Below are 22,914 nucleotides of genomic sequence, written 5' to 3'. Positions count from 1 at the left end.
CATTAGCTGGAACAGGACTGATGAACGGAGCAGCGTGGCCTGTTGCAGCAGTGGCTGCTGACGAGGGAGGACGACATCACGCATCACTTCTGGCTCCAACAAGCCAAGATGCCAAACTAACCGGCAGCCGAAGCACTGGGTGACCTTTTCTTGTTGCAGCCATGTGACACTTGTTTGAATGAATCTGTGATGACCGAATGCTGGAGGAAGGTGGTCAAGATAGACAGATAGAAATACTTTATTGATCCAGATTCTGGTGTTACAGTAGCAGTAAAAAGTGACCACCACCATGAATACTAACAAGAAATAAGTCAAATAAAGTGTAACAAAGTGTATTATACACTATAAACAGCACCAAGTGTGATGTGATGTGAACAAGAGGTTTACCTGATGAAGACTTTGATAATGAGCTCTATTAACCTGAGCACTAAAACTATATACATCATATTTTATATTTAATTTGGGTTTGTAAAGCAGCTACAGTGAGAGTGTGAAGTGAAGGGAGGTGAAAAAGAGTAAAAGTAGGAAGTAGCAGAAATATTCCAGTTGAGTGCTTGAGTAAATGTACTCAGTTACTTTCCACCGCTGGCGCCTGACCTTCAGCTCCACACCAAGCGGTGGAGTTAGTCTGCAGAAACACTGAGCTCACTAACTCTGGAGGTGACTTTGAGTGTGAACAGCTACTGTTTAAACTGAACACCATCTCCACTCCCTTATTATCTGGAGGACACAAATGGAGCACAGAGCCAGAACAAGTTGCTCCTCCATTTCTTTTGTGCTGTGCATTTAAAAACTGATGGTGTCCATGGTTAGCGTGCACACACACACACACACACACACACACACACACACACACACACACACACACACACACACACACACGCACGCACGCACGCGCACACACACACACACACACACACACACACACACACACATGCTTTAACATCTATGTTAACATTTAGAATACCTAATTCAGTCACGTCTTCAGTGTGAAAACACATCTGACTTAAGACCTGATTGGAATCAGTCAGCCTCGGTCCTACAGACGTGTTACAGGACATCAAATTCAGACCTGAACAACACGTCAGATTTAACGTTTGTATTCTAGATTTGTTTCACTTACAAAACAGGGAAGCAGCAACCTGATTGACCTGAAAGTGTTTGTCTCTGGTGTTCCACTGCAGCTCATACTGCGCTACAGAGCTGATTCATGGCCTGTGGGCTGGTTGGCTGGTGACCCCCCCCCCCACCCAACTCCCACAACTCCTCCTCCTCCTCCTCCCCCTCCTCCTCCTCCTCCTCCTCGGCTGATTATTGAAACTGTCCTCTGGGTGAGAACGTAAAGCAATAACACACACAAAAGCTAATTCGGTTAACCAACAAGCACATTGGCCCCCATACAAGAGAAAGGGCAAAATCTAATAGTCAGGTGGCAATATCTGAGCAGAATTACAGCATTAGTTTTCATCAGTGTCCCCCCAGCAGCTAGGTGGGGCTGCAAAACACGTCTGCTGAAATCTAATTGCGGAAAAATGCATTAACTCTGGGATTGTTTGCAGTTTCTTATTTCTTCTTCTTCTTCTTTTTTTTTTTTTGTCACTACAAAACTTCTGGATCATGTTTTGAGAAAATGAGCAAGCGAGCGAATCTCAGCGTGAAAGATGATAATACGAGAAACTGGATGATGATGTGACAGAGTCGTGTCTGTAGCGGCATATATCAAATGGCTGAAAATGGCTGTTTGATTTATGTTATTACAGACACGACGCCGGAGCAGGAAACAAAGATGAACAGAACTCCATTTAGAAAAACACTGATTTTAAGAGGGTTTTTTTTTTTTATCAACATCGCTGCTGTGTTCTGATCACTTTCCATTCACGTTTGGTGAAAGGCAGAGATATTGGTAGCTTTGTTACATCTTCCAATGAGGGCTGATTTGCCTCTGGGAGGAAAAGAGACATTCAGTCGTCAGAAAAAAGGAGGGAGGAAAAAAAAGGACAACACCAATTTCTCCTGCCCAACATAATTGGCAGTAATGCCGGGCTTGGCAACGGGGCCCCAGTTGCTAGACAACCATCTCTAAAGCTTTCAATTTACAAGCCGTCCAGCAAATAGATTTTATACGGATGTTTGGTGCTCGCCGAATGAAAGGCGGCCAAAATGTTTGTTAACTCTTGTTTCATTTTTCATTTTAGTGATTTTTATTTATTTACTTTTTGCGATGGGAGCAGAAATGAATCGACTCTGGCAGGAAGCAGATGTTTGTGTTTCCGCAGAGATGCTCGGAGAGTCTGATGCAGGCGGGGGTCTCTGTCGAGCTGCAAACAAACCCAACAAATACAAATGCAAATACAAAGTGTTGTGAGCAAACCCTTTGTGAAGAGGCTTGAACCTCTGCAGAGACTCAGACGAGGGGTCAGAGAACACAGGCGTGTGCTTCTGTTCAGTATACGGTATAATATTACATATATATTACAGAATATTACAGTAGAACTCAGCCGATGATGTATTCCCTCACCCCATCTCTGCTACACGTCTCCCCCATGTCTCCCCCTCAGCCTTCACTCCACCCACATGCTAGAAGCTAAGCAGGTTTGACCTGAGAGCAGCCTGAACAGAACGGGACTGCAGGTAAAAACTAAATGGGAGATGACGGGTTAGGATCACTCCTTCACTTCCCAAGGCCAGACTGGCATCTTTTCAATATTTAATACAAGGTTGTGTTTTTAATGATTGGTAGTGTGTTGTGTTGAATTTCACTCATGCACCACGACCATCTCCTGACTTTAAACTAAACATAGTTCTAACTTAAATCCTTTAAAGGGTAACTTCAGTGTTTTTAAACCAGGGTCCCTGTAAGGGGGTGTTGGCAGGACCCAACAGCAGATGACTGTCTGCTGGCTGGGTAGATGGGAGGCAACAGAACCAGAGAGGGACAGGCTAGGCTCGGAGTCAAATCCAGAACCAGGGCCGGCAACGGGCAGGCAGACAGCGAAGCCAGGAAGGACCCAGGCGAAGCTCGTGGTTCGGGAACAGAAGGCCGAGGTAGTTACCAGGGCAGAGACGAGGAGCGGCAGTCAGGGGCAAACAGAACCAGGAGATCAGTCCAAACAGGAGAGCTGGGAGGTCAGGCATGGAGCTAAGACAGTCTGTCCCAATGAGGGAGTCTACTGAACCTTAAACAGGCAGGTGATTGCAAGTGGGTGCAGCTGAGGAACCAGGTGAGGGTGACTGTCACTGATTGGAAGGTGTGGACAGGTAAGTAGGTCAGAGAGAGGAAAAGTACCAGCAGCAGCAGATTGTGACAGCCTCTCTATACAGCATCATGGAAAGGATCCCTACAGAGAGAGACCTGGAAGATCCTTCTGGTTTAACCACAAACAGCACACACACCAGACTACATTCACTAAAACAGAGATTTTAACCTGTTAGTGTGTTTGTGTTATTGTTGCCGTGGATCTGAACTAACCCTTTAAAACAGCTGCTCTTCATGGAAAGTGTCCTGTGATAACACTTGTTGTGAACATAAATAAAGATTGACTGATAGATGGACTGACAAAGTCACAGCATTGAGGGGAACAAATCAGCTTTTTCTGCTTTTTAGGACCTGATGACTCATCCGGTTAATTCCAGATGTTGGTGGGGAATTTAATTTCCATATTTCATTTATTTTGTGGGGTGTGACCCAATGTCCCACCAGGTGATTATGTTCCACACTCTCAGGTATTAACTCGTATCGGTCCTCACAGAGGCCATTTAAAAACTCCACAAGTCGTGTGAGAACACACACTCAACAGAAAGTGACATGAATGTGACCACTGTGAAGGTCAAGTGTAAAAACTGGATCATCGTAGAAATAAGAAAATAATGAGTGAGTTAATTAGAGCCTCTCATCTTTCAGTGCAACTTTTATTTCTTTTCTTTTTGCCTCTTTATATTATGAATGATTCTTTTTAAAAGTGAAATCATGAAGATTTTATTCAACAGGCAAACTAAACTCGCCTCTGCTTTTCCATTAGAACTTTTACTTTGAATGAATTAAAACATTTTATTTCAGCTCATGTTTTCGGCCACTTCACAGAAGCTTCACAGCAAACCCAGCGCTGACATTACCACCTTCACACAAGCTGACATTACCACCTTCACAGAAGCTGACATTACCACCTTCACACAAGCTGACATTACCACCTTCACAGACACACAGCGACACCATCACGCCACCCGAGCCGTGTTTTCAGTCCACCTGACCAGGGAAAGAAGTCCAGTATTACTCAACGAGCATGTGGCGGTGAGGTCGTGCAGCAGTGGGAGTGGGAGGACGCTCATCCTGCTGTACGCTGATCTTTGAGAGCTGACTCACCATCAGCCGACTGAACTGTCCTGGTCCTCCGTCTCCACGCTGATGTTGTTTGGTGACGTCGGCTCCTTGCTGAGCGTGTGGTTACGTTTGCCGGTTGGTGCTGTATGGTCTGACCTCTTCCTTTGCCCGGTCAGCAGTTGTTTGTGATCTATTTCAGGCCCAGCTGGGAGGACATGACACCTCTACAGGCCTTCACCCACAGCGGTAACCAATCAGGCAGCCTGATGCAGCACATGGCACAGACAGAATAGAAGAAAGTGGTTACTGGATGGAGCCATTGGCGTGTCCGGGGCCTCGGTGGGGCCTGGTAGTGGGACAGGCACACACTCAGAGAACCAGAGTTACACCCAGTAACTACTGTTTACCGTGGTGGCTCCGCTGTTGTTTGCCGTGAGGATTTGAGGACCTCTTCTACAAATGATTTTAGATCCCGTCTGTGATCAGAATATCTCATGAATGACGCCCAGCTCCTCACAGCGTCCTGATGTTTGTCATATTGATTGTTGAAGTGACGGAGAGGCTTCTTCTACAAACCTCTCCATCACATTTTGCTCTGCTAGCATCACATCAGGATATTGATTATGCTTAACTATGCTAATGATGAACTTGGTCTCAGTAGTGCTCATCCTCAGCAGACTATCCAACACTTACAGCATCGGTGGGATACATTTGAACAGCCAGAACAATATAATAGAATCTGTAAAATATTCATTAAATAATAGACAAGGTAAAAAAACACCCTGAAACATCATTCCAACTCTTGTGAGTGGGCAGAGAGGAGCTTTGAGTTTGTTTGTTTTGTTCAGAATTAGAAGAATACATAGGAGTAAACAGCCGGACAGAACTAAGAGCAATAATTCAGGGAACACAAAGCAACTTCTGTGTTTTAAGTCCTCCTCTGCTGCCCCTCCTGGGCTTTTTCAACCCCCAATATTACAGTGGCCTTTTGTCAATAAAGTACAAACAAACACACACACACACACACACACACACACACACACTGGTTGTGTTTAAAGTCATGCTTTGGGCCCAGAGGCAGGTCAACGGAAACGGCTCTGTTCAATAAGTTATTAATACTTGATGCTGGTGGCCGCTGTGCATTATTTAACAATAATGATAACGTCTGTTCCATTATAGATTAAAGGACCCCCCCCTCCTCCTCCCTCCTCTTTTTTTTTAATCAGGCCTTTCAAAAGACAAAAAATAGCCGGCCGGCTGCTGCGAGGACATCTGACTGTGACACGCAGCATGATGAGGACAGGGCGACACCCAAAGGCTCCACTCACACCCTCAGAGAGAAGGTGGGGCCGAGGCGGCAGTGAACCGTCCAGAGATACTTTAGATTCACCATTTATAGGACTTATCGACGACATGCTGCAGTCTACATTCACATGAAGACAATCAAACGTGTGTGTGGCTTATCTGGACGACAGGAGGATCTATGTGACGCAGCAAAGGTTCGGTTTGTCAAACGTTTGGTCACTACCGCTAAGTACAAGTACAAATAGTTTTTTTAGAGTCTGTTTCTGATGACCTCAGATGTCTGTACTTTCTGCTCCTCACATTTTCACAACAGGCTGCTTTTGTTTTAATGCATTTGAAGTAAAGTAGTGATTTGTTTTTGTTTTTTTAATCTCACATCATTGCACACTTTCCCAACATCCAATCTGATTTCAACCTAAAAACACAAACATGGCCGACGGGGCAGCAACACATTCAGCATCTATTAATGTAAAGAAATGTACTTTTTACTTCAGTCCTTCTACTTTTACCAGCGTCCGTCCTGAACGTCCCTGCAACCACCTCAACACCAAACAACAGCCAGGCCATCCCATAGTAATCATCTCATCCTGGATGTCCCATAGCAACCATCACAGCCTGGATGTCCCATAGCAACCATCACAACCTGGATGTCCCATAGCAACCATCACAACCTGGATGTCCCATAGCAACCATCACAACCTGGATGTCCCATAGCAACCATCACATCCTGGATGTCCCATAGCAACCATCAACGCCTGGCTGTCCCATAGCAACCATCACATCCTGGATGTCCCATAGCAACCATCACATCCTGGACATCCCATAGCAACCATCACATCCTGGACATCCCATAGCAACTATCACAGCCTAGCTTTCCCATAGCAACCATCACATCCTGGACATCCCATAGCAACCATTACAAAAAGTTCTGGCCCTGCTCCTCGTAGTTTTCTTCTTCTGTACCAACATTCACAGTGTGAACCAGCAGTATTAGATTTCATTGTTGTCTGACTCATATAAAACCATCACACTGTATCACATCATGTTATAGAATAAGCTCACACAAGCCCTCGTTCTTATCCAGGATCATTTGACAGTGAGAGACTTCTGACAGATACAAACACTCTCACTGACCTGTGAACCTGAAAGTCGCCCACTGACCCCGACACCGTGATGGAGCAGAGCTCAGCCCCCCCCAGCTCCGCTCTGAATGATGATGAGCAGGAAATATGAAAGGATTCTGATATCTTCTTCAAAGAGAAGATGGCTCTCCTCCTCCTCCTCCTCCTCCTCCTCCTCCTCAGCAGTGAGGTGTCACAGATAGGGAGAGCCGGCCGACTGCTAATGCTCTCTCTGAAGGCCTGATAGGCTCATTACACAGCAGCTGGGCGACGAGCAAAAAGGGTGAAAGAAAGGGAGGAAACATGTCAGGTCTGGCAGACGTGTGTGCTCTGTCCCTTTGTAAAGGTAAAAACCCAGTCGCTTCCTCTCACCTCCTCTAACCTCACATGAAGAAAGCCCTGAGTGGAGGTGGTGGAAACCCTGCAGCCTGTGAGGAGTACAGTAATTGGCCTTCATGAGAAGTGGGCGTCCTGCTCGTGTGAGGCTAATGTCAGCTTGGCCCTGATTTGTTCGCTGTTTTTACTCCACCACAGGCTGAAAATGGGAATTTGTGCCCTTCTTACCAGCACAACCTTTTCTCTGCTGGGCTCATTATTAAAGCCTCTGTGTCCTCTGGGGACTGTCAAAGTTATTAAAGTTAGTAAAACTTGGGACATTTTCTTTATAATATCAATGAAATGTAAACAAACAGGCCACTTTATTTAGACGTCATAAAAAACATTAAAAACTTTATGGCAAAGTGCAGAAGAGACACATCGTAGTCCAATATTTAAGATATTTATGATCTTTATATAATGAAGAGCAGAGACAATAGATGGATTAGATGTGTATGAAATAATAAGGATAAGTTACAGTGCATGAAAAGAAGGAATTGTTTGATTATATTTGTTCATTAAAGCAAATCCTTGCTTTAAGACTTTTCCTGAATAATGAGTAATCTTCCTGATAACCAGAGCAGCCATCTGCTGTGTTAATCCTGTTTGAGAGTTATCGCAGCGACAGTCACTTCATCCTCTGCGTCCACGATCAACCTCTACGTCACAAACTGATCCAAGAGGAATCTGACCACAGCGAGTTAAAGGTAGGGACGATGAGTTGTTGAGATATAAAAAGTCTAATAGTTTACACCGGTTTGGTTCCCTCGGGAGCGGTGGGATGGAGCCAGATCTCTGTGAACATGTGGGCACAAACAGGCTGTGACTTAGGAGGCTCATATCGAAGCGTATTTAGAAATGGACGCACGCCCACCACAAGGCAGAAGATTCAGAGAAATGAGTGGACAGGTAGAGTCACAAAAACACAAATTACTCAGTTGTAAATGTATTTGAATGGTGCCTTTCAAGTCGTTTACTCAAAGCAGTTTGACATGACATCCTCATTCACACATCAGTCAGGTGGAGGTTTCACACACTGAAGCTGCTTCAGGAGCAAGTTGGGGTTCGGTGTTTTGCCCGAGGACACTTGTGGTGCTTCTCCATCACACAGTTTCAGCTCGACTCGTCTCGGCTTGACTTGGTTTGGATCGTTTTCCATTACAGTAGCGTACCACCTCAAAGTGGGGGGTCGTCATAGCAAGGTGGCCTGAAACTCAGGTGGTGTACTTTGTATGCGGCACAAACACAAACACAAACACAACTGAGGACCTGGAGCGTTTGGTTTGTGTGGAGCCGTTCACCTCGTTCACCGAAATAATAAAACCGTCCGGTCTGTTGCCAGTGAGACACGTGGACGATAGCCTCCTCCGCTGCCCCTCAGCTCGTCCATCCGTCCACAGGCATCCAAAAATATCCAACAAAGTGTAAACAGGTGAAGTCTTCGCTGGAGGTTTTCCAGTCCAGTTGTTGAAAGGAGCGAGTCGTTCCTGCTGCATTATTAATGTAACAGTCACTTCAGGAGCGCAGCACCACTGTGTGGTTTTTGTTTTAGGCCACTTGAACACAGTGAACATTAGCTGTGAGCTGCTGCAGTAATTAGAGAGCAAACAGCACACAGGCCTTTAATGGAACAAGTGGAACAGAGAACCTGTGAGCGGCGTGCTCCTGATTCATACGGCGCTATTTCATAAATGAACTCCTGGATTATTCCAGCGTTCGTCCAGCGTCACATGGCAGCAGGAGAGACTCTGGAGGGAAGTGGTTCGCTCTGCAAACACACCGTGGAGCTCTGCTGCGACTTTCCCGGCTCTCATCTTGTCACGTCTGTTCTGGTCTGTAAAAGCTAACTGCGTATGGTGAGATCGTCCATCTGTCCATCCATCGGTCTCTCTGTGTCTCCATGCTCACACTCTTACCTGCAGTTCTGGACGAGACACTATTTTATACTGCGTAACTACATTTTAGTGGGAAATATTGAACGTTTGACATATTAAAACACATGCTCAGGTTATAACACATGATACATTATTAAACTGCCCCCCAGCACTTACAGCAATTTACAGCAATTAAACAGTAATTCAAATTAACTCCACCTTAACTAATTTAATTATAAAGTTAAACTATGTCAGTGTTCTTAAAGCACTTGTTAAATTATGTCAAATAACAGCTGGCTTTAAGTTACTGAATGAATATACATACACACACTATATAAAAGACCATCAGTCTGCACCCAGATGTTAAACATCAGCATGTGAGCATGTCTGTAATAATCAGACCTCACTGCACTGAGTGTGTTTTAGCACATGAGCACACTAACACCACCGACGCTTCACACTCAAACACAACAAAACACACTAAATAAAGTGACTTGATTGTTTGAAGTTAGTTTGTCTGGATGTGTGTGGATTCGGCTGCGTGAGGTCTGGTTTCATCAGTCTGGGGTTCAGGGTTGACAAGAACAAAAAGTGCCATTAGCCAAACTCCTCCCCCCGTGCGCCCGCTCTGTCCTGAAGCCGTCCTCTTTAATGAAGGATGCCTGTAATTTTCCTCTCACCTCCGTCACCTCCCTGTTGTCATCGGCAATTAATGAACTGAACTGAATGAATCAAAAATACAAACCTCACAATAAAAACCCGCCGGGCAGGAGAGCCGCTATTTAATCTGTGACAAAAGATTATCTCATCCCGTTTATTTATCTGACCACAGCTTTCTCTCTCGCTGCCCGCCGCCTGCAGCCGCTCAGGAAAAATATAATCAGAGAATAAAAGACAAAAGGCCGAGTGGAGTTTGATTAAATCACGACTGAATGGGATTCAGCGAGCGGCCATTGTTGGAGGCTGTTTAGAGAGTGTGTGTGTTTGTGTGTGTGCACTTAGGTGTGTAATGAGCCTGCTGTTTAATTCATTAGAGCAGCCACACACACACACACACACACACACACACACACACACACACACACACAGGTGAAATGTCCCATGCATGTGAGGTAGTGCACACGTGTTTCTGAAAATATTAAAAAATAAGTTTGATCTCACAGGAAACGGTGACTTATTAATAAAACAGACATTTTGGTGCATGAAGCGTAAACGTGGTGAGGGCACTTTGTTTTACAGCGTGAGGGTTAATCCAGCGATGGAAAGATTATCTGCTTTTGGGAAATGGTGCTGGCTTTGATTCAGTAACTACGTATTGTGAATATTCATTCTGAGGCCTTCAGGATCTCAGCAAATGAAACACCTTTACTGAATCCATGCCTCTTTAAAATAAATATACACTCTGCTGATGCATTGCTAAGCTAATTAACAGCTTTCTACAATTTCCAGTGTAAAATAACCGTGAAGCAAATTAAGTGAAACACACCAGCCGTGTCACAGAGCGTCCCATCATGTGACGCACCTGTTCATTTAAAACAGCCTGCGTCATATTTTCTCTCCTGTCTGTGCTGCTGTGACCCCCCCCCCCCCCCCCCCCCCCCCCCCCCCTGCAGCTGAAGCTCCTCTTCACCTTGTTGTGACTCCTCAGGTGCTGATGATGTGCAGATGATGGGAGGAAAACGTCCGCTGACGACTTGTTGCATAAAAAGTAGGTTTATTACAAATAGATCAGTTGTCTAACAGGCTCCATGGTTACCTGGAAAGACGTAACCCAATTATTTGGGTTTTATTATTATTATTTTGCTAAATTAACGTCTTCCCCGAGCTTCATCTTTTACACCTTTAGGATTGTTACCTCACCGTATGGTTTCCCTCAGTAGCAAGGCCCAAAGAGGTCTTGCCCTAATATGGAGGGATGTATAGAAAGTGTCCCTCTTGGGACGTCACCACATCCTGATCTGTTCCTGTTCCTGTGGGGACGTCACCACATCCTGATATGTTCCTGTTCCTGTGGGGAAGTCACCACATCCTGATATGTTCCTGTTCCTGTGGGGAAGTCACCCTGCAGCACCCCGACCTCACCTGTTAACACAGCATCCTCTCTGACTGTCTCACCTACACATCCACAGAGAAGACACACACATACATAGAACATATCAGATACCACAACGTCTTCCCTTTACTCTGTGTACCTGCAGCTCACTCCGCTCACACACTGGCACCACAGGGGTGGTGGTGGGGGGGTCGTCAGGGCTGGTTTAACCTCATATGTGAGCTCTGGGGGGGGTTGGCGAACACTGTGCAGTCTGCTGGCTCCATGTTGTGAGCGCCTGTGTGGTCAGAGCTGTGCTGTGTTATAGTTCAGGACTCAGACTTTATCGATACTCCATCACGGTGGTTTTTTAGATAAATGTACCAAAGAACAGCTGTTAAAAGTAGCTGAACATGAAGTCAGGGTGGTGGTGGTGGTGGTGGTGGGGGGGGGCTGCAGCTGTGAGCCAAACATTAAGACTCTTTAGGCAACAGGTTCGGGTCCAGTCGGGGGTGAGACAAGAACATGAAACTGAAAAACTGAAGAGTTGGTAAAAGAGGGTTTACATGTGTGTGTGTGGGGGGGTTTAAGTTTTACATTTTACTAAACTAAAAGTGTGTGTAACATATTGCAGAACAATTAAAAACCGTTATAATATAATAATATATGACAGACTATATTATATAATCATATGATATTCTCCCTGTAATTCAATCGGTGCGTCCACCTGATGAATACTGTGACTCCGCCCCCCCCCCGACCTCACCTGACCCTGCAGCAGGATTATGTAATCAGCAGCGTGGAGCTGGCATCGATGGGTGGAGAGATGCCATACGGCCTCCACATAACCCCACTGCTTGCTGGGAAAAGACAGAGGAGAGCAGCTCCACACAGAGACCTGGAGACTTGCCCCGCTCTCCAGGGTCCTTAATCAGGGGCCGCTCCAGGCCCTCAGCCCCCCCAGTGGGCCACCGTATGGTCTGAGGAAGGACTGTTTATTCAGCCCAGACTCTACAGACCACAGGGCTTCGCTTCCTTTGGGGGGTTTAGGTGGAGTTACAGACCAATCACCTGTGTTTGGCATATTAACACACCAGCGAGGCAAAATCCAACTAATCTGGGGTCTTTTCATGAACCCTCCTGAATTCCTCACATCTTGTCTTGACCTCATGACATTTGGGGAAGACGTAGGATGTGATCTAATGATGATGGTGTCATGGCGTTGGAGGATGTGACTGCACTGATGCTAAACTACGTACTGACGTGAGGGACGGTGTTGGTGAGCTGCTGTAAGTGATGCTCATTATCTCCTTTCAGTCACTCGACTAGAGGACATAAGAAAGGATTTAGAGATTTAGAGGTCATGTAGCAGGAGTGTAGTGTAACCAGGTGTAACCAGGTGTAACCATCGTCACATGAACAACATCCCACGATTAGTTAGTTAAAATCTACAATCAATGAAACTTCAAGCTCAACATGCAGGATGCAAAGTTTTGTCCCACTGCTGTCTGAAGATGAAAAGTCAGAGGGATTCATCCTCTGTGGATCACGAATGTCTGAGCCAAAGTCGATGGACATGCATCCAACATTTGTTCAGATATTTCCATCCAAATCAAAAACACCTGAGGAGAAGTTAACTGGCTTCTCTCAAAGGTGCATTCAGATAAGAAACGCTCGTCCAGATATCTGGAGTGAGCTGAAGATAAAGATTCTATTTCACTCAACACCCGATAAAACATTAATCAGTTTAAGTGAGGGCACCGTCTCAATCTGGAGCACGTTTTGGAAAAATGGCGCCACGTTTCATCACCAAAAAACGACGGTTAAGTCTGATTGGCAGCTCTGTCTTCATGCTCGGTGCAACATGGAGCTACAGTGTGGCTCAATCATCCAGGAGACTCCTGTGTGATCATTAATAGATCACTGAAAGAAAACTTCTAAATGGGAATTTGTTGAAATATTTAAACTTTCAGTGATAGTGAACACACACACACACACACACACACACACACACAGCAGTAGTCCACTTCCCATGATGGCTGCATTTGGTGTTTAAAAAAACCCACTCTGGTCTTTATTTCTCCTCATCTGCTGCTTTCTGCCTTCAGCATCGCCCTTCATTAAGTCGCCTCCGAAGTCATCAACAAGGCACAAAAGGCAAGACGCCCGTTTCCACAGAGGCTGAATAGACCTTAAGTAACAAAAAGAAGTACTTTAAACTGCAAAGACAAACAGGAAGATAGCGTGAGAGCAGCCCAAACAGCTGCTTGTTTGTGTCTTCCTGCGTCTCTTCGCCGCCTCTCGTGTTTGCACTGATTCTTTTTCACTGAATTTATTCTCTAACCCCGCTGCTCTGATTGGGCTTTCACTGTCTGAGAGGTCTTTCTGAAAACCCTCTTCTGGGTCTCTCTTCATTCAGAGCGCCGCTTCCCTTCTCGCCCCTTTCTGTTCCATCGCAGACAAAGACGCCATCTTCCCTCCTCCAGAGCTGCAGGAGGCACTTTGGGGTTTGATATTTCCACTGTTCGGTGTCTTGTTGTCAAACTAAACACCAGTCTGCTAAGTTTCAAGAGCTGCTTTGTGCCAACGCACAGTTCGCTCAGCGGTGATGCTGTTTGGTTCATTGGTCCGTCTGGAAACGTTGCAGCAAACAAGTGCTCCTCAAACGAGACGCTCCAAAGAAGATGTGTGTTATTTTATTGCTCAGAGCATTTAAACACATCCGTTTCCAGCAATAATTAAAATATCGCTCTGCCTGACTTGTTATCAGGGTTAATACAAACTTTTCAAGATAATCTAGAAGATCTGAGAGCAGCTAGCAGTTCCAACCTGGCACCAGATTAAACATCACATAAAACACTGACGTACAATATGTGAATCAATCAAATGTTTACTTTCATCTACCATGGAGTTGTTATTCTGACTGGAGCCGGCGTTCATGTTCATTTTCCCAGCAGGGAACTCTATTATACCGATATAACATGAACGCACCACTCCACCGCTACACGGAGCGCCTGGTTCAGAGATAAAACCTAATGAATTTGATGATATATTTTATGCAGCGACACCAGCAGGTTAAAATTATACTAATAGAACGATTAAATCAATGAATTCCCATCAGCCTCAGCTGCACTGTAAGACTCATGCTAATAGATCAGTGCAGGCTAGCAGGCTAGCACGACGCCGACTCAGACTAAAGAGGGAAAACACAGAGAGAATTTGTCAAATGAAGTTATTTCCCAAACAAATCCATGAGATGTGAGTGTGAGTGTTGGGGTGAGTGGAACATGTGGTACGTAGGTGTAGAGAGAGAGAGAGAGAGAGAGAGAGAGTCCAGGTGAGGCAGCTCAGTGTCCATGTGCTCGCTGCCCGCCCACCACACCACCTGCAAGGAAGGAGAAAACGAAAAAATCATGCAACAAAATATGATCAACAGAGAACGACAGGGAGGAAAGTAAAACAGGATGCTCATCATCATTTGGGGTGGTGGTTACCAGAATGTTATGCTACATGCTAACATGCTACCTAGTCACATGCTAACAAACTTACACATTAGCAGCAACAATAACCATTATTTTACAATAATGGTTAAAATGAAGAATGTATGTAGGTGGGTGGAGCTTAACTTGCATCATACATAACATAACTTAACTTCCTAAAGTGACACACTTATTTGAACCCAAACCATGAACTTCTCCTGAACTTAACCATGGCGTTTTGCTGCCTAAACCTAACCAACTTAACTTATCATGTACCTTAACACAGGCTAACTAAAGTTATTTTCTTGCTTGCGGCTCGTCCATCTGACAGAAATCATTGGAAACCACCTATTCTGTCCAGTATGAGGACGTGTTGTATTAGCAACATTAACATCTAAATACACGTTAAAGTCCTGAACACACACTGAGACCTCAGGCATTAGCCAGGCTAGCTGCTAGCCCCTGCTTCCAGTATTTATGCTAAGCTAGCTAGGTTAACAACGTCTTAGCTACAGCTCTGGACCGGCCTGTCCTCGAAAAATGACAATAACAGTGGTCGTTTTTTCAGGAAGGGTAAAACAGCCAATATTCAAGAGGTCAGGTGTCAAACACACACCTTCACCCAGGAAACCAAAAGTCAATGTTGTTACTTATTTTAACCCCAAACCATCTGTTTTCTAGACATGAACACGTGGTTTTACTACCTAAACTTAACATAAGTCACATTAAGGGTACATGATATAGGCTAAGCTTTCTTTCTTGTCCTCATCTGTCAACTAAATATGTCTTTATTAGGAATCACTGGAAATAAACCTGCTCTGCTGTCACTGATGAGGACGTGTTGAACTGCTCCTTTAAAGGCAAACAGCCACACGTGTGTTGTGTTTGCGCTGCAGCGTGAAGAGGCTGTAACACTGACAGTCTCATGTTTAATATATGGGTTTTACTGCATATTACTGCAGCTAATTGTCTTCAGTAACATTTGGTGTTCACATTAATCACATGCAGGCGTCCCTGTGTGTGTGTGTGTGTGTGTGTGTGTGTGTGTGTGTGTGTGTGTGTTTTCTCCCAGCTGCCAGTGAAGTGGACTCTCTGTGCTTCATTGTGTCACTGTGCATCCGCAGCAGCTTTTTTTTCTCATCTGGCTGAATTTTAATTAGCGCTACATTCTTGAAGATCCACATTTTAATGAACAAAACCTTGTGCGTGTCGACGCCGCCGCTATCGCTCCCACCAATCGCACATTAGAAAAGGAAACTTAATTAAAAAGATATCACAAAAGGCTGTCGGGCTAAACTCGCCTTTTCAATTACACTTTTCTTTGTAGGTTTGAAGCTCTCAATCAGCAAATATCCCGTCGGCTGCCTCTTCCTGAGCGCTCGCTATCTGTGTTTTCCTGCTGACGCTTCAGTGGCTGCAGATGTGCAGGTCTGAACCGGCCGGCGTACAACAACATCTCGTCACCTTGACCCCGCCGAGTCCACTCTTATCTGCTCTCACATGTTTAGGGTGTTCTCTCTGAAAGGCTGCACAGTGTCATGTGCACCGAGCCTCTGAGTCTATAAGGCTCAACAAACATAAGAAATGTTTTTCTCAGTGGTGGAAGAGCTCATGACCCTCATCCTACTGGCTTCTTCTCAAGTCTACAGGTGCTTTACTCTGTCTGTCTGTTCCTTCATATCATAGTTTTCTCTTTCAAAAGCAGTCAAAAACACCCATTTCCTCCTCTGCAGGTTCAATAGATGGAACTATTTATGGAGTTCATGTTTGCCACGGGTCCTAATTGGAAGTATCACACACTATCAGGGGGAGAGGTGCTCTACACAACATGCAAATTCATTGTAACTTTGCTAAAATAACATTTTTTGTCAGAGGACATTAATTAAAAAACTGATAATGTTCTGAGAGGAAATAACATTTTGCTATGATGGTTGTTCCTGACAGTATTTTTTATTCTTAGAGATTCAAACACGTTGGTAGGATGAGGGAGTTTTAACTTAAGTGAAAACAAGGATTCAAGGAACTTTATTTGTCATACCAGCACACATCTACACATGGGGTGGTACGACATTGTGCTCTCAGGTCCTGGTTTGAGCCTCAATAAACAGGGTAAAATATAAAGAATAGAGGTATTATAGAAAATGGAAGTACTATAAGAAAAAGAGCAGAATCAAATCAAATCATCTACAGAGAACCAAATATAAAGCAGTAAAACAGGGAAAACTGGGGAAAGATCGTTGATTATTTAGATAGTCGGCATCTCCTCTATAACTGACAAACTACAGAAGTATTATCAGCTGAAGTACTAACAGCATGAAACGTTATATTAAATTACAGTGCTTGTTGTGCATAATTAGTTCTAATATCACATGGATCATCATATTTGAATATTTTAATGTTGCACTTGGTGGAGCTGATTTTAACTCCTACACATAAACTCATGTTGTTGTTTTGTTTCTGAAATATTCAGTCAGATTCCAGAAGGATTTCATGTTGGACTTAATCAATATTCACTGAAATGCTGAGTCCCACTTCTACCTCCATCACCACACCCAGCTTCTACACCGTCACTGTTCAAGAACCTGAAGGGCTCCAATTAGCAAAGAGTCAGACCACTTTGTGAAACAAACTTCTGTGTAAATGGTTCATTTCTGTCAGTTTGTGTTTGTGTTTGTGTTAAAACTTTTCTGTTTGAAGGATGACTACAGAGGATGAACCGCGCTCAGCTTCCATCTTCTTCTGCACACCGAAGGAACCCAATTCTTACTGTTTCTGTTTGTATCTGTGCAAATAAACTAAAGCAGACGAAGCAAAGTAAAGCGGAAATACCTGGAGGTTTGACTCAAGTGCATCACTGTAGTCAGCTGTCTGAAGCCGTGCTGAGGCGACACTCACACTAATTCAAAGCCTTTATTATCATCTGTTTAGGTTTAGTTTTAATCTCTAAACGCTGGTTAAAAAAAAAGAGAAGCTGCTGCTGAAAGCTCAGTTTGTAAAATGAAAAAAGATGGGATGAATAATAATAAGGAAAAGAATATCAGTTGCCTTGGAGCTTGATGTTTTCTGGTGCACCTAAATAAGTTTCAGAAAGTATTAATGAATAATTGAAGCATCAGGGGCTTCAGCGGTCAGGTCAAGCCTGACAGACACACACACACACACACACACACACACACACACACACACACACACACACACACACACACACACAGAGGACATGCATCAGTATAGAAATACAGTTTTTACATTAAAACCAGTGAAGCTCTCCACAGTATTATTTTAGTGAGGCAGTCACGGAGAGTTTGTTTACTTTTGATTCAGAGACAAAAAACAGGTGTAGTGGATAAAGATGAAAGTGAAAACATGAGATCAGACCTGAGCTGCAGCCTTCCTCACATCAACACATCAACACAAACGTCTGATTTCCATCATGTTTTACAGGGTTTGAACTTTGTGTCCTCTTCTTCTTCTGTGGTGGTTAAATGGCACCGACTGTTTTTAATCCCCAGGAACCAAACCCACGACCTTCACGACACAGTTAGTGGACGGAAGCAGGTTTTTTCTGAAAGTTTGTTGAGATTTGTGTGACATTTGGTTGGAAACTCTCTGTCCTGACGGCGTTCAGCAGCACAAACGGCTCGACAAACCGTCTTCAGCGGGTCGAGACTCGAAGGACGAAAGCGATTGTGCTGAGGTCGGCTTCACGACGAGTAAACAGCCCATCAAAGCTTCTCGCTGTAGAGGAGACTCACATTAAAGCTGCTGACCTTAATCGATCAGTGCTGCTGTAGTTCACGAGCTGACGACATATAGACATATATATGTGTGTGTGTGTGATTTGATTGGCTTCATGGGGAGATGAAAACAGGCACCACAGGCCTCCAGAGCGAGGAAATGACCACTTATCTGATTCATGAAACAGACCAGAGACAAACATGGATCATAAATATCCTTAAATACAAACGGTCATGAGTAGACGTCAGGCTCTGTGGGTGTGGAGATGCTCCTGGTGGATCCTGGACGTGCTTCAAGTGGTTTTTGGGACGTTTAAAGAGAATTTTGAGGTTCAGAAGGTTAAAATCCGTCTTAAAGCTGCAGAGACGTCACAGCATCTGATGTGGACCTTTCTAGGGACCAATTAACAAACCAAGACAGGGCACTTCCTTTAGACGACAACAGCCATGTCGCTTTTTATTTCATTTTATTTTTGTGAAGTAATAAAACACCTGCAGTGTGACATTAAAGTGATATTCTAATAAGAAGCAGGAGCAGCGGAGGGAAGAGGAAGATAGGAAGCTGCAGAGTGAAAGCTGATTTGTGGAGGATGCCTCGCAGCGGTGATCCTTCCTCCTCCTCCTCCTCCTCCTCCTCCTCTGCAGCTCGGCGAGGTTTGATGTGGCAGAGTGAGCCGAGCGGCGGCGTTCAGCTTCTCTGAGAGCAGAGAGAGGGAGAGAGAGGGAGAGAGAGGGAGAGGGAGGGAGGGAGAGAGAGGGAGAGGGAGAGAGAGGGAGAGGGAGGGAGAGAGGAGCTCATTTCAGGGCCGACTAATTTCTCCATTATAGGTGCACAATTATCCCAGTGTGACTGCGAACACAGATAGGGGGATATCAGAGAGGTAAGAAGGGATGAGCGAGGCCTCGTTACCGAGAGAGAGAGAGAGAGAGAGAGAGACGAGGAGAGATGGAGGGAGGGAAAATGCGAATGAAGGAAGAGAGCTTTAGAAGTTTCTCATCTCTTAATTGCGATCAGCGAGGAGAGTTTAGCAGATTAATCTGCTCAAGGACGCAAAGCGAGGCTGCTGTTCTTGAGACCTGAACCCCCTCCGACTGTCTGAGTGTGCAGAGAACACTGAGTGACTTTAAGAGGTGGGAACCTTCGCTCCACACCTGTCAGCAGAGGAAACACAGCGCTGCTTCATCCAAAGGCTGCAGACAGTTAAGATGAACTTTCATGTGATTCCAAAGGAAACAAGACAAAAACCAATAACACTACTCGAGTACTAATAACACACCTCAGGCCTGACCTGCCCAGGTTAGACAGGAACCAAACAAGCAGCCAGCAGACGTCTGCTAGCTGTACCTGTACCTTTAACTGTACCTGTACCTGTGCCTGTAACTATAACTATAACTATAACTATAACTATAACTATAACTATAACTATACCTGTACCTGTACCTTTAACTGTACCTGTACCTGTACCTGTACCTGTGCCTGTAACTGTACCTGTACCTGTAACTGTACCTGTACCTGTACCTGTAACTGTACCTGTACCTGTACCTGTAACTGTACCTGTACCTGTAACTGTACCTGTACCTGTACCTGTAACTATAACTATACCTGTAACTATAACTATACCTGTGCCTGTAACTGTACCTGTACCTGTAACTGTACCTGTACCTGTACCTGTAACTGTACCTGTACCTGTACCTGTAACTGTACCTGTACCTGTAACTGTACCTGTACCTGTACCTGTGCCTGTAACTGTACCTGTACCTGTAACTGTACCTGTACCTGTACCTGTAACTGTACCTGTAACTATAACTATAACTGTACCTGTACCTGTAACTGTACCTGTACCTGTAACTGTACCTGTAACTGAGTAAGACCAAACATTCAGCGTCTAAACTGACTAAAGTTTCTCAGGTGTGTTCATGTCTCCCTGAGCAGCGACGCCTCGTGGTTGTGGAAATCAGGAAATCTGTGTGAGCACAAGTACGGCAAGCGCAGCAGGCCAAACCTGAAGCAGGAAGTGGGTCCGGACGCTGTGATGGACGTCCACAACAGAGAGGCACTCACTCTGTGAGGACGGCGGCCATTAAAGAGCACAGTAATAAGTGCTGAACAGTGCAGCAGTCTCCCTCCTCTCCACTGTAAAGGGTTGTTATTTAATGCTTCACTTATTTAAATGGATCCAGTCAGCTGCTTGCAGTCGGGGCTCATTGTCCCCCCCCCTCCCTGCAGTATAATACATCAGTGTGAGCGTGGATGTGGTCCATTTATAAGAATCTCTTCTGTTGTGGTGTGATGAAGCTGCTGCTGCCTGCTGACACTCTGCTGCAGGGCTTCTTTCTGACTGAATGCAGATTTGTGAGACTTCACAGAGGTGAGGACAGTTTGATGTGTTATTGTGCTGAGTTCAACGCTTTTACAGAGGAAGTGGAGCTGAGCTCGTCTGGAGATTGAATGTGAGAATCAGAGCTCTTTAACTTCTCGTAGGAAGTCTTTCTTTTGGTTCCTCAGGAAATTATTATCGGCCCTGTTTTACCGTTCGTCCCAACAGCTAAACCTGCTGCACAGAGCTGATCCATCACCTGCTGCACAGCTTTCCACCTTGAATCAAGACACAGAGCCACTTTTGGTGAAATTAATAGGAAAAAGAATTGCAGCTAAGTTAGATCTTTGGAAATGTCTTTTAGTATTTGTGGAGCAGTAAACTATTATCTGTTAGGTGACCCCTCCTCTGCTGTTCAGCCAAACCAGACCGGTGGAGGCTGACGAGGCAGATGCAGCAGTGCCCGGTCCTCCAGGTTTGGTTGGGTGTTGGGTTAACTACCAGAAGTTTTGACGAACGACAGGCCAATCACACACCTGGTTGAAGAAGGTGCCCCACTATAACATCTGACACCCCCTCTGACGCCCAGAAAGAAAGACCTTCCTCTGGGGACACGGAGCGTCTGAACCGTGCTCCGGGCTGCCGGAGGACAGGAGACTTGACAGGAACAAGACGGACACAGTCAGAGGAGGTCAAACTGTGGCGGTGGACAGTCCAGACAAGGAGAAGGTGGAGCTGGATGTGAAACAAGTGAGGTGGGTGACATTTGTCAGTGTCCTGAGGTGTGCAGAGGAGCGACGGGCTTCAGTCGAGGAGGAAGATGCTGGTTGTTGTTGCTGTTGATGGGAAACAGAGGAGGTGGATTCAGACTTCTTATGGCAAATATTCATTAAAACCGAGCCCACAGACGTAGCTTCATTCTAACACCATGATCAATATAATCAGCTGAAGTCCTTCAGCCGTCGTGTGAGGGACACTGAGAGACAACTTTCAACTGGCATCAAGTTCTCTAAAAGTTCTGGACGCCAAAGAAACCACAGCGGTCAGATAAATGTGGTATGTGTGTCGAGCTTTAAAAGAAAATACAGAAACAAAAGAAGAAGATGGACTCCGTCACCTCAGCAGCGTTTTTACTCTCACTTGTAGATTTCCAGGATTCACACAACCGAGACTTTATGTGGAAAACACTTTCAATCCTTCCCTCTGTTTCCTCTCCTAGTCCTCCTATTAGAGAACCCTCCCAGGATGCAATGCAACATTTGTCTCCATTAGTAATGTAGGTTATGAGGGGAGAGCCGTGCATTGTGGGTAAAGCCCCGATGAAAACTTCTCGGAAGCCTCATAGAGGGGTCCAATTAAAACTCAGAGCAGCAGAGTCGGGGACGGGGAAGCCGGAGAGAGAATCCCCTCGCCGCTCTGAAGCGGCTCCTTCTGCTGATTTCAGCAAACACTATAAATCACAGAGTCTGAGCATCGATTAGCCGAGTCCGCCGTTATCCTGACTGCTGCTCAACGAGCGGGGCAGGGTTACATAATCAGCTCTGAGGAGGCACAGAGCTCCTCACTGCACAGTTTCAGTCCACATGTAGTCACTCTGGTCTTTAAAAGAGGGGATATACAGCAAATAACCAGCTAAACAGACTTCTTCACTGTGGGCAGAACAAAGCCGGGGCCACTGTGGAGGCTGATGTGGGATTCAAGAGTTTGTTCTCGTCACGCCACTTTCTACTTCCCTGCATTTATTTGACGGCTTCACCTCCTGTAGATGAAACATGACACAGGATTTACAAGCACAGCTGATATGATTTAAGTGGCACTTTTGAATTGGTTTGCAGTTTTGTGACGATGCTTTTTCAAGCTGATCAAAGAGTTTATTCATCTTAAGATGGAGGAGAATGTCTTCAGCACACAGAGGAACAAACATTCAACATCAACACACGTGGAAATATGTGGTTTCCACTGGACAGGAAGGGGATGAAACACTGTGATAGACAGGTGTAGTGGTGGAGAAACAAGTGCCTGAGATGTGGTAGTTCAGCTGTAAAGCTGCTACTCAAAGTGCAAACGCCTCAATTTTTGCTTAAAGCAGATACATGGAACTTGGTTTTGGTGATTCCTGTTTCTATTTGAAACCAGAGGAAAACAGAGATACTGGACTGTGAGACGATCAGAGGTCACGGCCTTCGGAGGAGAGAGGAGAGCCGGGATGAGTGAGGGAATGACAAACAGTATTAAACTGATATTAAAGAGCATCAGTTCTATTGTTAGAAGCAGTAAGAAACTCTAAATGACTAAATGCTGTGCTCCACACTCTCCCTGCTGACACATGTGAAATAATCACATGGGATGAGCACAGGA

Source organism: Pempheris klunzingeri, chromosome 9, assembly GCF_042242105.1.
Source record: "Pempheris klunzingeri isolate RE-2024b chromosome 9, fPemKlu1.hap1, whole genome shotgun sequence".
NCBI classification, from domain to species: Eukaryota; Metazoa; Chordata; class Actinopteri; order Acropomatiformes; family Pempheridae; genus Pempheris; species Pempheris klunzingeri.
The sequence above is the reverse complement of the archived record's forward strand: the minus strand, read 5'-3'. Positions refer to the sequence as shown.